Source organism: Ornithodoros turicata, unplaced genomic scaffold (assembly GCF_037126465.1).
Source record: "Ornithodoros turicata isolate Travis unplaced genomic scaffold, ASM3712646v1 Chromosome11, whole genome shotgun sequence".
In the NCBI taxonomy this organism is placed as follows: Eukaryota; Metazoa; Arthropoda; class Arachnida; order Ixodida; family Argasidae; genus Ornithodoros; species Ornithodoros turicata.
Genome location: NW_026999295.1, coordinates 106,318 through 122,210, shown reverse-complemented (window position 1 = coordinate 122,210; position 15,893 = coordinate 106,318). Strand labels below are relative to the sequence as shown.

The 15,893-nt window shown below is 45.4% G+C and overlaps 1 long non-coding RNA gene across 1 annotated transcript; it reads right to left on the bottom strand.

Moving 5' to 3' along the window:
- Positions 1-285: 285 nt before the first annotated feature.
- On the bottom strand, positions 286-927 carry LOC135371479 (uncharacterized). Its single transcript, XR_010415623.1, has 2 exons — positions 623-927; positions 286-564 (listed from the first exon to the last, which is right to left on the bottom strand). It is a non-coding gene; the product is annotated as an uncharacterized LOC135371479 (long non-coding RNA).
- Positions 928-15,893: the final 14,966 nt, after the last annotated feature.

Genomic DNA, 15,893 nt, shown 5'->3' with positions numbered 1-15,893 from the left:
CAGACCTCTTTCAGATAGTCCTCCAGACTCGACACCTTGCGACAACCCTCTTTCTTGCGACGCACGATGTATTCCGAGTGTTGGATGTAAAAGTTTCGAATTATTGGTCGCTTGAGTCCAGCATTAAGTATGGTTGGAGAGATATTGTCACCTTGACGATACCGTCGCAACAAGTCACACTTGATGGCGACGAAGCGTTGGAGCCTCCGACTAATCTTTCCTCGTTTCGTCCGCATCGGAAACGGGAGAATTTGCATAATGAGACGAAAATCGGCCTCTGGCCCGTTGCAGTTCAGATAGGAGTTTAATTTCATCAAATCCTTGTACATCAGCCATTGTACCGTCAAAGCAAATCGTTCACTGGGCTTCATGGTTGATCCGAGCTTGGATGGCAACCGAGATAAGGTCGGATGTTATTGTCTAGCCAATGAGATGGATTCGATGACCACAATCCACCACAACGACAGCGTCGCAGATGCTCATCATATTGTATAAAGAAAGTTCTGGGTGGTGGCTTCAATGTCTTCACAAGAGGAAGATCCCCCGTCAGGAGACAATCAGAATCTTAACAAAGAATCACATTTTTAGAGAGGGAAAAAACGGGAAAACTTTCTATACATACAATCGTCCTCGGAGACCGCGTAGCACTTCTGCGCTTCCATCGTCGACTGTGAGGGGGATGTTGAAAAGGAATCCGATGGAGAGGATGTGCATACTTTCCCTATTGGTTGCGTTTTTCCTTAGTTTGCAATTGGTTGTTTACTACAAAGACTTTTGCTACATGTGGATTTCTCTAGCCCGCCCCCACATCAACATTTTCACCCTATAAATTCGAGCATTGCGTGCAGTGTTTCTCCAACAAGTTCTGTTGCCCTGGTTGCAGTGCTTGTTTCATTTTGCCTGCCAAATTTTGTTTGGTGTGCTACCCTCCTGTTCAAGTTCCAGGCCAAATTTTGTTTGGTGTGCTGCCTCCTGCTCAAGTTCGAGACCAAAGCTTGTTTGGTGTGCTGCCTCCTCCCCAAAGTTTCCTACTAGACCTGCTGAGAGTGAGTATTTTTCTTGATTTATCTTCAGATATTATAACTGAGACCTTTCCATTTTCTTTTTTTTATTTAGTGCCTCGCTGTGGAATTTGTGGGTATGATGGTATTGATCAATTAATACAACGTATTGAGGAGAGGGAGCAAGCTTTGCAAATTGATGCTGGTGGTGTGGAAGCGAATCATCCGGAGTGGGAATTGGATTTTAATATGTTACTGAATGATGGTCTGTTTGATTCGGATACTCCAATAGATGCCATTCAAAATGACAATTTTGCCGAATTAAACAACCCATTACCACAAGAGCCAAATATCGATCAGGTACAAGAGCTCTCAGAACATATTAGAGGTGCCCACCCCGGCGTTGAAGTTCCATACCTACCATTCTTTCTAACTCAGAGTGCATTTGGTGGTCATAATAGATGTTTTGTGCTGTTTGCTTCTCCACACGATGACAGTGTGGAAGATCCGATCGATTATGTTCTTTTGTATCAGCATGATATAGTGAGAATGTTGCAGGATCAGTGTATACCGTTCCGATTTTATATGCGACTAACTTTGCATATGGTGAAAGAAGTAGGTGACAATATCACAACTAACATCGCATACATACCAACAACATCACAAGAGATACATAATCTTTCAGATATAATGATTGCACTAAATGAGAGCTTTTCTGAACTCTCACAAAACCTGGAAAACTATCAACGAGTTGGTAGTGGGTTTGTTTCCAGGGATGTTTTGGAACTTGAGGTAACTATCACTAAATTAAAGAAGAAGCGCATTGGGTGTAAAACAGCTATACCTAATGAGTTGAAGAAAAAGTGCAAGACAATTACCAATGTGGACTCTCCTCCCAACGCCCCTCACGAGTGCTTCAAATATAATACATTGGCTTTGTTGCACCCTCAGAAGAGGCGTATAAATAATTGGCAATCATATACCAAATACTTGAAAAATTGTGAGTCAAATTCTATTGCTCGTGTGAAGTGGTGGCCTGAGGGTCCAGTCTCATATTCTGATATAGATCTCTGGGAAGATCGTAATCAAATTGGTGTATTTATTTACAAGTATGAGGATGGGACATTGCATGCCTCTCGCATACCGAAAAAGGAATGCAGTGATAGTATTAAGTTGTTGGAAGTGAATGACCATTTTTTTGGCATCAGAAATTTCAATGCTCTGATGAGTCGTAACGGTCGGGTATTCTGCGAGAAATGCACTCGTGGATTTTATACAAATGATTCGCTAATCAGGCATCGTCGTGTGTGTAGGAACTTGAAGGAAGTCATCTTACAGTTCCCACCACCGGGCAAAAATATAATAAAATTTAATCAATATTTCAATATGTTCGCCTATCCTTATGTGATAGGACTTGACACAGAGTCCATTCTGGACCCTAATACAGCAGACAAAAATGCCGTACAACGCCACGTAATGAGTTCATTTTGTGCAGTTCTAGTACGAACTTACGACTCGCAGATCGTTGCAAAAGATGTATATTTGGGACCTGATGCTGGTTCCAAGTGTGTAGAATATCTCATGCTTCTACACGACATCGCAGCAATGTATAACAGCGAACCAGCACCTATAATTTTGTCAGCTGAGCAAGAGAGTAAACACAATGCAGCCATTCAGTGCGAGTACTGCGGTGTTCTCTTTGATCAAGCTCACCCTAAAACCTGTCATCATGACCATAGTAGGTATGATGGCCCAAACTTTTTGGCCTCTTTGTGCAACCAATGCAACGTTGGTTGTGCAAATAAAGGTAAGATACCGGTGTTGGTACACAATTTGGCCTATGACATCAGTTCTCTGCTTCGTGGTTTCCACGACATGAAATGGAAAACACCACCCAAACTTATTGCAACAAGTAGTGAAAAAATACGGAACTTTGAGTATGGTAATTTCATTTTCCGTGACACTACTCAATATTTGAATCAATCACTGTCCTGTCTTGTTGACAGTTTAATGGTTTCTGAGGGTGTTCAAGCATTCAAGTGTCTGAAGCAGGTATATGGCGAAGATTTTCTTCGTCTGACTCGGAAAGGTGTCTTTCCATATTCCTACATTAAGAGCTTTGATGTGTACAAAGAAGAAAGTCTTCCACCCAAGGAAGCTTTTTTTAATGATCTAACTAGGACACCTGTGAGCGACGATGACTATGCCTATGCACAGGATATATTTAATCACTTTTCTTGCAGGACCCTCGCCGATTACAACAACCTTTATTTGTTATGTGACACACTGTTGTTGTTGGATGTAATGCAGCATGTTAGGTTTCTATCCTTGAAGACGTACGGGTTGGAAGTGCTTCGCTTTGTGAGTTTCCCAGGTTTCAGCTGGCAAGCTGCTCTGAAGCACACTTCGGCGGAAATAGAGCTCTTCACCGATGAAGAAATGTACCGTACGATTGAGGGCTCCATTCGTGGAGGTATTTGCCAACAATCGAAACGCTATGCTCGAGCTAACAATAAGGATTGCCCTGATTACGATGAAGAAAAACCATCGAGCTATTTGGCCTACTATGATGCCAATTCTTTGTATGGTGGTTGTCTCACAAAGTGCCTTCCAGTTGGAGGGTTCGAATGGGTGCCTGAAGAAAAGTTCTCAAGTATCGATTTTGTTAATCACCCAGAGGATGCAGCTATCGGTTATATATACGTATGCGATCTAGTATACCCTCCAGAGTTGCATGAGAAGACACGGTATTTCCCGCTGGCGCCGCTCAAGCAGAAGGTGGACTCAAGTTGGCTGTCAACGTATCAACATCAACTAATTGAGCAGCTTAATTACAGGACATCCGCTCAAGAGAAGTTGCTTCTCACATGTATGGACAAAACAAGGTATGTTGTGCACTATCGCTTGCTGGGGTTGTACTATAGACTGGGTATGAAAGTGAGCAAGATCCATAAAATACTACAATTCAAGCAGAGCAAGATATTTGAACCATATATCATGATGAACATTGAGCGTCGTAGAGCAGCACAAACAGAGTTTGAGAAGAGCTTGATGAAGCTCTCTATAAATAGTATCTTTGGAAGAAGTCTTCTTAATCCTTCTCGTTTCAGGAATATTAAGGTAGCCTTTAGTCTAGAGGAAGCTGAGCGGTATAGCAGTTCAAATGACTGTGTTCATTTCGAAATTCTCTCTGAGAATTGTGTGCTGTATGAAATGAAAAAAAGAACTATCAAATGTAACTTCCCATTGCAGATTGGATTCTGCGTGCTTGAGCACTCGAAGTATGTCATGTATGAGTTCCTCTATTGTACTCTACAGAGCAAGCTCTCCTGTACAGTCATTCCCATGTACACGGACACTGATAGTTTTATCCTAGAGTTGATGACTGACGATTATGAAGGTGAACTGAAGAAAATTGCAGATGAACATCTGGACCTGTCATCATATCCTGGAGATCATGCATTGTACAGTGACAAAAATAAGGGTAAGTTGTTTAGATTCAAGTGTGAGACTGGTGGTCGTATAATTGAGGAGGTAGTTGCTCTAAAGGCTAAAATGTATTCGATAAAGTTGGTTGGTGATGATCAAATAGCTAGAGCAAAAGGAGTGAAGAAGGATATACTTCGCAAGCATTTGCTTCATGATGTGTACAAAAATGTGTTGTTCAATAGTGAAAAGGTATCTCATGTGCAAAGATCAATATGTAGCAAACGTCAGTGCATGTATACCTTGGAGAATACCAAGCTTGCTCTCATGCCCTATGATGATAAACGTTATCAATTCAATGCCATCGATTCATACCCTTATGGAAGCTGCCAAATCAATGAAGAAAATGTGTGAGTATGTTCCATTCTCATGTCTTAATTGCCATCCTGTAGCATCTTTGTTGTCTTGTATGTTTCTTCTGTTTCAGGTGTGAAGGTTTTTCCGCTGGGTTTTCTCCTTCACACAGATTGGCAACATAATTGGCAACATAATTGGCAATCCCCAGCACCATTGGCTTTAATTGGCATTACTAAGCATCATTCCCATTGGCATTAATAAAATATTTTTCACTTGTACAAATGTGTATGTCTATTGCTTGCATGTCTTCAGGATGAATGTATGCTATGTTAAGTGCGGTAGGAAAACTCCCCGCCCGGGGATGTATTAAAAGATGTGGAAAGGGAATAAGATGTATTTTGCATGTTCACGCATGTTCAAACGCGAGAAGGAAACCCCTCTCTACGCGACGCGCGGCCGCGAAACGCGCGGGGCGGTCTTGGTGCGTGCTCCTCCTTGGCGCGAACGCTCTTGCTCCAAATACCTTCCTATCTAGAGCGGTGGGGAATGATGGTCACCATGCTCTCTTGTCAGGAGTATCTCTGCCCTTCTAGTACTATGGAAGATTCACGAACACGTGGACGAAACGGGACAACAGGCAAGAATTGGCAAGCATAGCGAAAGATAAGGAGGTTAGTGGTTACGTGGGGAAAATTCCAGAACAAGCAAGTTTTTTTTTATATATAATATTTGTAATACAAAGTTGTGGCATGCAATTAAGAATGCAGAAAGCAGTGGCCATGCAGAACATAACAGATGATAATGGGGGTAAAAGGGAAAAGCATATTTTATTTGTGAAGTGTTTCTAGGGTGCCTTGTGATTTGTTGATACCGGACGGGTGAAGAGCGTTGAACTTGTATATGAGATAAGACTCCCTATCACGTCTGTCACGTGTGGATCTAAACCCGGTTTCTAGAATATATAGTTTAATGTTGTCAAAATTGTGACCAGGAACGTTAAAGTGTTCGGCGGCTGCTTTGGGGAGTTTGTTGGACGTGTCGGTTCTGTGTCCGGTAAGGCGGTTGTTCATTTGTTGGCCGGTTTCACCAATGTATTGCATAGAGCAGTCGCCGCATTCAATGCAGTATATGACATTGGAGCTTGTGCATGTGAATGCGTGGTTAACGGGGTGGGTGTAATTGCTCGCAGTGCTTTTGATGGAGTTAGCGTGTTGAACGTGCTTGCATGTTTTGCAGCGCGGGAGGTTGCAGGGCCGTGTTCCCGTGTACGGGGCGCTCGTTTTGCTGATTTTGGCATTGACCAAGGAGTCTGCTAGGTTTTTTGCGCGTCGGTATGTCACCTGTATGGGATGGGTGAATATATTGCTAAGTCGGTCACTGCTTTGGAGGAGGGGCTCGTGCTTCTGTAGAATGGCTTTGATGTTTGGAAGTGCGTTGGAATATCTTGTGATAAAGCTTAGTTGGCACGCGTCAGGATTTTTTCGGTTTTCCAGAACCTCGTTTCGATCGAGTGTGAGTGCCTTGCGACGGAATTCGGTTAGGAGGGAGTCTGGATAGTCCCTTTGGGCAAGTGTACTGCAGAGTTCGTCAAGCTTCTCAGCGTAATCTGTGTCGTTTGAACAAATTCTGCGTAGTCTTACACTCTGCCCATTAGGAATTCCAACCTTACAGTGGCGCGGGTGGTGACTCTTGATGTGAAGGTATTGTTGTTTGTCCGTTGGCTTTTTGTACAGGGTTGTGATGAGGTTGCCGTTGTCTAGTGATATTGTGGTGTCGAGGAAGTTAATTAAGTGAGTTGACTGTTGTGATGTGAACTTTATGGTGCTATGCGCGGTGTTCGGTAGATCTACGAACTTTTCAAATTCATGTTCCCCGTGTTCCCATATTATTAGTATATCATCGATGTATCGAAGGTACACAGTGGGTTTTAATGAGAGGGCGCTGAGAACTTTGTTTTCCAAGAAACCCATGAATATATTTGCGTATGTGGGTGCAACAGGTGTGCCCATACTTGTACCGTGTACTTGTAGGTAGTATTCGCCATTGAACTCGAAGTAGTTCAGTTTAAGGACCAAGTCCATTAGAGCGAGTATGGTTTCCGTGTCTTTTCTGATGTTCGTTGTAGAAAGGGTATTGCAGAGGGCTGCGATTCCGTCGTTGTGTGGGATGTTAGTATACAGTGATATCACATCCAGCGTGGCTAGTATTGTGTCCCTACCAAATGTACGAGTGTTGTTTATATCTCTGATTATTCTGAGGAGGTGGGGTGTGTCTTATACATGCGATGGCAGTGTTGTCGGAATATGGTTTAAATAGTGGTCCAGGAATTTCGAGAGTCTTTCTGTTGGTGTGTTGTTATTAGATACAATTGGCCTGCCGGGGATGTCAGCCGTATAGAGCTCGTTGGCGTGTACCTTGTGGATTTTGGGCAGTAAATAGAAACGACCTGCGCCTGTGTTTGATGGGGTGAGATATCTGAGGTCATCACGTGTGATGAGCTTTCGTTCGTGGAGGTCCTGTATGGTATGAGTTATTAGCGCCGTGTACTCCTTTGTTGGGTCATGGTCCAGTTTGAGGTAGTGTTGTGTATTGTTGAGTTGCCTATGAGCTTCAGAAATATATTTATCTGTGGGCCAGATGACGATACTCCCACCCTTATCTGCGGGCTTGATAATGATATCATCTCTGTCAGCTAGCCCTTTGATGATGTCACGCTGTGTTTTAGTGAGGTTGTGACCACGCGAGCTTTGGGAGATACTGCGAAGGATGTCGTTGCTTACTTGTTTAATGTACAGGTCTAATGCGGGTTCTCGGCCGTGATTTGGTGTCCAGGTTGATGGTAGTCGGAGGTCGTTGTTGTTTTCTTGTGTTGTATCAGCGAAGACTTCTCTAAGGCGTAGCCGTCTCGCAAAGTCTGATATGTCTTTGTGGATTTCGTATTCGTTAACAGAATTGAGTGTAGGGCAGAATGTTAACCCCCTAGAGAGGACTTGTAGTTCGTCGCTGGTTAGTGAGCGTGATATATCTATTACGGTGCTTGCGTCAGCGTTTTCTCGGGGTGAGTCAGCGATGTTGCGGAGAGTTGTGGTTGTGGTGCTGGAAATGATTTGTTCGGCTGCTGCGTGGGTCATGTTAGTGAGTCCGGTATCCGTGTCGTTGGTGGAATTAGGTTTTCCGAGTTTTGAGTGTTCCTTGTTAGCTAGCTCGCGGTTGAGTTGTTGAATGTGTAGTTCGAGAGTGTTTGCCTCCGCGTCGGTGAGACTGATATTGTTCATATGGGCCTGGATAGTAGCGAGTTGCGCGTGGCACTGTTTCTTTAAGATTTCTAGAAAGGTACGGGCTGTGTTGCTAAGGGCTGATGCCCACTCTAGCTCTAGTTCAGGTGTCAGTCTTCCTAATGCAGGGACTGTTTTAGGGGTGAGGCCTTTAGGTACTGTGTTGTGAGCCAGGTGGTGGGTGTAGATCCGTAGATGATGTAGGTATCGGCTACGTTTCTCCATCAGTTTTCGCATTCGTAGAAAGTTCGTTGACTGCATGGTAGGCTGGTGATTAGATAGTGAACGGTGTTTTCTGCGTGATGTGCGCGTGCGTCGTGTCTGTGGGGTCGGTGGCTGTGGGGTCAGTGGCTGTGGAGACTCGCTGTGTTCCTCGATGTGATCTGTCTGTGTTTGCGTGCTTGTGGTCTTCCGTGTCACAGTTTGCGTGAACTTTGTGTGTGTGCGGGTTGTGTTTGGAGTGTTCTCGTTTGCCGCGTGTGTATGCGTGGGTGCAGTGGTCGTTGTGGTCCCCTTTGATGCCATCGTGCGTTCTGGCGTGTTTGCGGTGCTGGCACTTAAAGTGTAAGCTGGTTGAGGATGTTGTGTTTGAGCGTTGGTCAGTGCAGGACGGCATCTATGGACCATTAGGTGTTTGATGTTGTATGCCATAGCTCGTACGCCTGCGTGGTTTGGGTGTATGCCGTCCCGAGCGAGATGTGCTTCAGCGTGGTATTCGAAAGCTGCGTGTGTGATAACCATAACGTTGGTGTGTACCTGACGCATGTGGATGAGGTGGTTGTTGACAGCGTGCGCCTTCCTGTTGAACTCGTGTAGCCATGTGTCCTGGTATATGTATGCTCGGTGTTTGTTCTGTCTTCGGGGAAGTATCGTTGTCAGTACTATTTCAGCGCCTGGTCTGTTGTTTGTGATGAAGGAAACTAGTGCTTCGAATTCCTGGATGACATGTTGTGCTGTTGACCGTGCGATGTCGTTGGTCCCTACGTGGAGTATGAAGTGCGTGATGTTCGGTTGGGCGGCGGTTACATGTGTCATGATGTCTCGTATTTTTGCGCCGCTTGAGAAGTGTATGTGAGGTCCGTGCTCTCCGTGCGGGATGTGTTCGTGCATGTACTTGTGTATGTACACTAACAGCTATCTCCTAGGAGTGCGACATGTGAGAAAGAGAGGACAGGTTGCTTACCTCCTGAGGCCATCGGATCGTCAGTAGCGAACGTAGGTGGGTAGAAATCCAGCGAACCGGTAGAGATGTACTCCCTTCCCAACTCCCTTCCTACATCTCTACCGGTTCGCTGGATCACACTTCTCAAGCGGCGCAAAAATACGAGACATCATGACACATGTAACCGAACCGAACCACCGAACATCACGCACTTCATACTCCACGTAGGGACCAACGACATCGCACGGTCAACAGCACAACATGTCATCCAGGAATTCGAAGCACTAGTTTCCTTCATCACAAACAACAGACCAGGCGCTGAAATAGTACTGACAACGATACTTCCCCGAAGACAGAACAAACACCGTGAATACATATACCAGGACACATGGCTACACGAGTTCAACAGGAAGGCGCACGCTGTCAACAACCACTTCATCCACATGCGTCAGGTACACACCAACGTTATGGTTATTACACACGCAGCTTTCGAATACCACGCTGAAGCACATCTCGCTCGGGACGGCATATACCCAAACCACGCAGGCGTACGAGCTATGGCATACAACATCAAACACCTAATGGTCCATAGATGCCGTCCTGCACTGACAAACGCTCAAACACAACATCCTCAACCAGCTTACACTTTAAGTGCCAGCACCGCAAACACGCCAGAACACACGGTGGCATCAAAGGGGACCACAACGACCACTGCACCCACGCATACACACGCGGCAAACGAGAACACGCCAAACACAACCCGCACACACACAAAGTTCACGCAAACTGTGACACGGAAGACCACAAGCACGCAAACACAGACAGATGACATCGAGGAACACAGCGAGTCTCCACAGCCACTGACCCCACAGCCACCGACCCCACAGACACGACGCACGCGCACATCACGCAGAAAACACCGTTGACTATCTAATCACCAGCCTACCATGCAGTCAACGAACTTTCTACGAATGCGAAAACTGATGGAGAAACGTAGCCGATACCTACATCATCTACGGATCTACACCCACCACCTGGCTCACAACACAGTACCTAAAGGCCTCACCCCTAAAACAGTCCCTGCATTAGGAAGACTGACACCTGAACTAGAGCTAGAGTGGGCATCAGCCCTTAGCAACACAGCCCGTACGTTTCTAGAAATCTTAAAGAAACAGTGCCACGCGCAACTCGCTACTATCCAGGCCCATATGAACAATATCAGTCTCACCGACGCGGAGGCAAACACTCTCGAACTACACATTCAACAACTCAACCGCGAGCTAGCTAACAAGGAACACTCAAAACTCGGAAAACCTAATTCCACCAACGACACGGATACCGGACTCACTAACATGACCCACGCAGCAGCCGAACAAATCATTTCCAGCACCACAACCACAACTCTCCGCAACATCGCTGACTCACCCCGAGAAAACGCTGACGCAAGCACCGTAATAGATATATCACGCTCACTAACCAGCGACGAACTACAAGTCCTCTCTAGGGGATTAACATTCTGCCCTACACTCAATTCTGTTAACGAATACGAAATCCACAAAGACATATCAGACTTTGCGAGACGGCTACGCCTTAGAGAATTCTTCGCTGATACAACACAAGAAAACAACAACGACCTCCGACTACCATCAACCTGGACACCAAATCACGGCCGAGAACCCGCATTAGACCTGTACATTAAACACGTAAGCAACGACATCCTTCGCAGTATCTCCCAAAGCTCGCGTGGTCACAACCTCACTAAAACACAGCGTGACATCATCAAAGGGCTAGCTGACAGAGATGACATCATTATCAAGCCCGCAGATAAGGGTGGGAGTATCGTCATCTGGCCCACAGATAAATATATTTCTGAAGCTCATAGGCAACTCAACAATACACAACACTACCTCAAACTGGACCATGACCCAACAAAGGAGTACACGGCGCTAATAACTCATACCATACAGGACCTCCACGAACGAAAGCTCATCACACGTGATGACCTCAGATATCTCACCCCATCAAACACAGGCGCAGGTCGTTTCTATTTACTGCCCAAAATCCACAAGGTACACGCCAACGAGCTCTATACGGCTGACATCCCCGGCAGGCCAATTGTATCTAATAACAACACACCAACAGAAAGACTCTCGAAATTCCTGGACCACTATTTAAACCATATTCCGACAACACTGCCATCGCATGTATAAGACACACCCCACCTCCTCAGAATAATCAGAGATATAAACAACACTCGTACATTTGGTAGGGACACAATACTAGCCACGCTGGATGTGATATCACTGTATACTAACATCCCACACAACGACGGAATCGCAGCCCTCTGCAATACCCTTTCTACAACAAACATCAGAAAAGACACGGAAACCATACTCGCTCTAATGGACTTGGTCCTTAAACTGAACTACTTCGAGTTCAATGGCGAATACTACCTACAAGTACACGGTACAAGTATGGGCACACCTGTTGCACCCACATACGCAAATATATTCATGGGTTTCTTGGAAAACAAAGTTCTCAGCGCCCTCTCATTAAAACCCACTGTGTACCTTCGATACATCGATGATATACTGATAATATGGGAACACGGGGAACATGAATTTCAAAAGTTCGTAGATCTACTGAACACCGCGCATAGCACCATAAAGTTCACATCACAACAGTCAACTCACTTAATTAACTTCCTCGACACCACAATATCACTAGACAACGGCAACCTCATCACAACCCTGTACAAAAAGCCAACGGACAAACAACAATACCTTCACTTCAAGAGTCACCACCCGCGCCACTGTAAGGTTGGAACTCCTAATGGGCAGAGTGTAAGACTACGCAGAATTTGTTCAAACGACACAGATTACGCTGAGAAGCTTGACGAACTCTGCAGTACACTTGCCCAAAGGGACTATCCAGACTCCCTCCTAACCGAATTCCGTCGCAAGGCACTCACACTCGATCGAAACGAGGTTCTGGAAAACCGAAAAAATCCTGACGCGTGCCAACTAAGCTTTATCACAAGATATTCCAACGCACTTCCAAACATCAAAGCCATTCTACAGAAGTACGAGCCCCTCCTCCAAAGCAGTGACCGACTTAGCAATATATTCACCCATCCCATACAGGTGACATACCGACGCGCAAAAAACCTAGCAGACTCCTTGGTCAATGCCAAAATCAGCAAAACGAGCGCCCCGTACACGGGAACACGGCCCTGCAACCTCCAGCGCTGCAAAACATGCAAGCACGTTCAACACGCTAACTCCATCAAAAGCACTGCGAGCAATTACACCCACCCCGTTAACCACGCATTCACATGCACAAGCTCCAATGTCATATACTGCATTGAATGCGGCGACTGCTCTATGCAATACATTGGTGAAACCGGCCAACAAATGAACAACCGCCTTACCGGACACAGAACCGACACGTCCAACAAACTCCCCAAAGCAGTCGCCGAACACTTTAACGTTCCTGGTCACAATTTTGACAACATTAAACTATATATTCTAGAAACCGGGTTTAGATCCACACGTGACAGACGTGATAGGGAGTCTTATCTCATATACAAGTTCAACGCTCTTCACCCGTCCGGTATCAACAAATCACAAGGCACCCTAGAAACACTTCACAAAATATGCTTTTCCCTTTTACCCCCATTATCATCTGTTATGTTCCGCATGGCCACTGCTTTCTGCATTCTTAATTGCATGCCACAACTTTGTATTACAAATATTATTTAAAAAAAAAAAAACTTGCTTGTTCTGGAATTTTCCCCACGTAACCACTAACCTCCTTATCTTTCGCTATGCTTGTCAATTCTTGCCTGTTGTCCCGTTTCGTCCACGTGTTCGTGAACCTTCCATTTAACTGTAACCTGTCTGTAGCCTAGATCACTACGTTCACATAATCCCCTCCACACCCTAACAAAGCAGCCATTCACTCCGGCCGTAGAAGCCCGCACGGACCCTTTCTTCCCTCCTGGCTGTTGACCCACAATTCGCATGAACCTTTAAACACGTCACACCTAACCCTTTAAATACCATGCCAATGATGAGGACGGTGCCCAGAAGAAGAACAGTCTCTGTTCGAAATATCGGCGGCTTCTGTCCTGAGGCAACTCCCTTCCTACAACGTACACCAGGCATTCGTAAATACGTGACACAACAGTGACAGACAAATGATTTGATTACTTTCACAGACTTTCACTTTATGCTTCGCGCTGCCGGTATGCCCACCCACGGCGTAGACAATAAGCGCGATAACACAGACGGCCTTGCAGACGGCCTTGCAAACGGCACGGCGCGTCGTAGCTGAATGTTTTATTAGTATAGAGACTATGTTCTTCAAATGCCTGGAAGTGAACGTCATTTTTAAAACGACGTTTAGTTATAAGGATAATGTGTGTGAACTTTGTCCTCTAGAAACTAATTGTCACGTGGTACAGGTTGACCAATCCCGGACGCCCTGGACCTGAAACCGAAGTTACTCTTTTTTGCCGTTTGTTGGCAGCACCGTCCATGTTCCGGCAACCTTCAAAATATTTATACGTAAAAACATATTCCGATTTGTGAGGTAACGCTTTCTCTGTGTTACCAAACAATGATAATGTGCAGGATGGTGGGCCAAAATATAGGGGTTATTTTTCACTTTTCGGTCCCTTTAAGGGCCGAGATAGCTGAGCTCAAAAATTCACCCCATGAAGTGCCACTTGCGCAAGTGTCCCGATATGCACCCCCCTCGCCATCCGCGAGTGATTCACCTTCCAACGGCGGAGGTAAAATCTGTGAAGGAAGCACAAGGACAGACCGTAGACAGCTTGCTAAATGTGGAGGGAAAATGCAAACGACACTAGATGATCTGCTTTCTCAGTACGGTCTCTCACTCGAAGACATCATACTCGAAGACATTAAAGGCATCGAGCACAAGCTCACCTTCTCAGAAAGTAAAGTATCAGTGTCTCGAGATTTGAAGAAATCATACAGGGGACAAAAAGTAGGGAAGCTTTCCGATCTCGACCCCGCTGACAGGGATCTAATCGGAGATATTACCGCACTACTGGACGATCATTACGTGAGTAATGTGTTTTGGCAAGAGCTTTCCCACCGCTTGCAAGGTCTCCCATCCTTCAATCTTATTAATGAATATCGCCAAAGTGTAGACAATCTCATAGAAGTGGCAGAAACACCAGGACAATGTGTCGGATCACAGGTCTCTTTCGTAGAAGACTTAAAACACGTAATACTTGAAAAATGCAAGAAGGAACGCAAAACGGTAGAGGAAATCAGCAGATCAGGAACGCTTACAGTGAAACTAGGAGACGGTAGCCGCATCAGCAAAAAGGCGTCGTGGACAATTTTATCCTATGTAGTGCTCGAATGCACAGGTAATCCACAAGGTCACAAAAAAACATCGCATCCTAGCGCTAGCAGACATGCCAGAAAAGTATTTCATGCTAAGAATGGCATTCGCAAATGTCATTTCGGAAATAAATGAGCTTGTGGAAACCACCGGCATGAACATTGACAACGTGTTTGTACCACTGAATGTTTGTCTCGGCGCAGACTTAAAGTTTCTCTTAACAGTATTAGGGATGGAGTCTGCCTCCTCAGCTTTTCCGTGTCCATTTTGCACGGCTTCTCAATCTCAGCGGGGGGATTATCGCGAGCCTGTGCACGTTTTTAACGAGCCCCCTCTCGCGCGTACCCTGAAAACCATGGAGACGATTGCGACAACTTACGAAATGGGGTACAGTTTGTGCCCTTACTAAAGATTGAGCCTTACAACATAGTTCCCGACGTCCTTCATATGAGGATGAGAGTGTTCGACAGACTTTTTGATAATGTGCTAAGGGAGTTCTAAGACATGGACAGCAAACTAAGTGTGCAAAGAGGGTCCCGAGAAGAGAAATATGTCGAAGCATTCGAAACCGTTGTGGGTGAATGCGGTGTCCGGGTTTCCATCTCTGCGGAGAACGAAGGGCAGAATAGAAAAGATTTTGCATCTCTGACGGGGGTTGACGCAACCATATTGTTAGAAAAACTACCGGATAGGTTGAGAGGCCGCCTGCTCTCGGACACGGAAACCAGGGTGCTAAAGCTATGGGAAACATTAAGTGAACTGCTTAATGTGATCGAAAGAGATACGAGAGGTATGAATGTACAGAGTCAAGCAACTGAGTTCCCCCGACTGTTTGTTGAACTCGGAAGCACTGCAAGAAAGGGGTACGGTGCAAAGTACGTTATCCCTTACATTCATATTTTAACTCATCACGCCTCGAATAAGCACTCAAAATTCAGCTGTTTGGGTTGGTTTTCCAGCCAAGGCATCGAAGAAAAAAATGATGTCCGGAAAGGGTTCATCACCAAAAATCAAATAAATGGGACGCTGCAAGAGACGTGCTGAAACTTGCCAAACGCGCAGAAAATCTTCACTACGAGAGAGAGCGACGAGCGTATAAAAAGCTGATAAGGAATACTGGCAAGAGGGCGGTATAGTGGTGTCCAGAACAAAGAGACAGCGGCTGACTAGCACAGAAATAGCAGCCAGAAATTTCGATGTAGACAGCATGAGTCCTGGGGAAATTAGGACAGAACTCAGGGCGTTGGGAATTAACACATCAGTAAAATCTAGCTTTGCACTCCGTAAAATGCT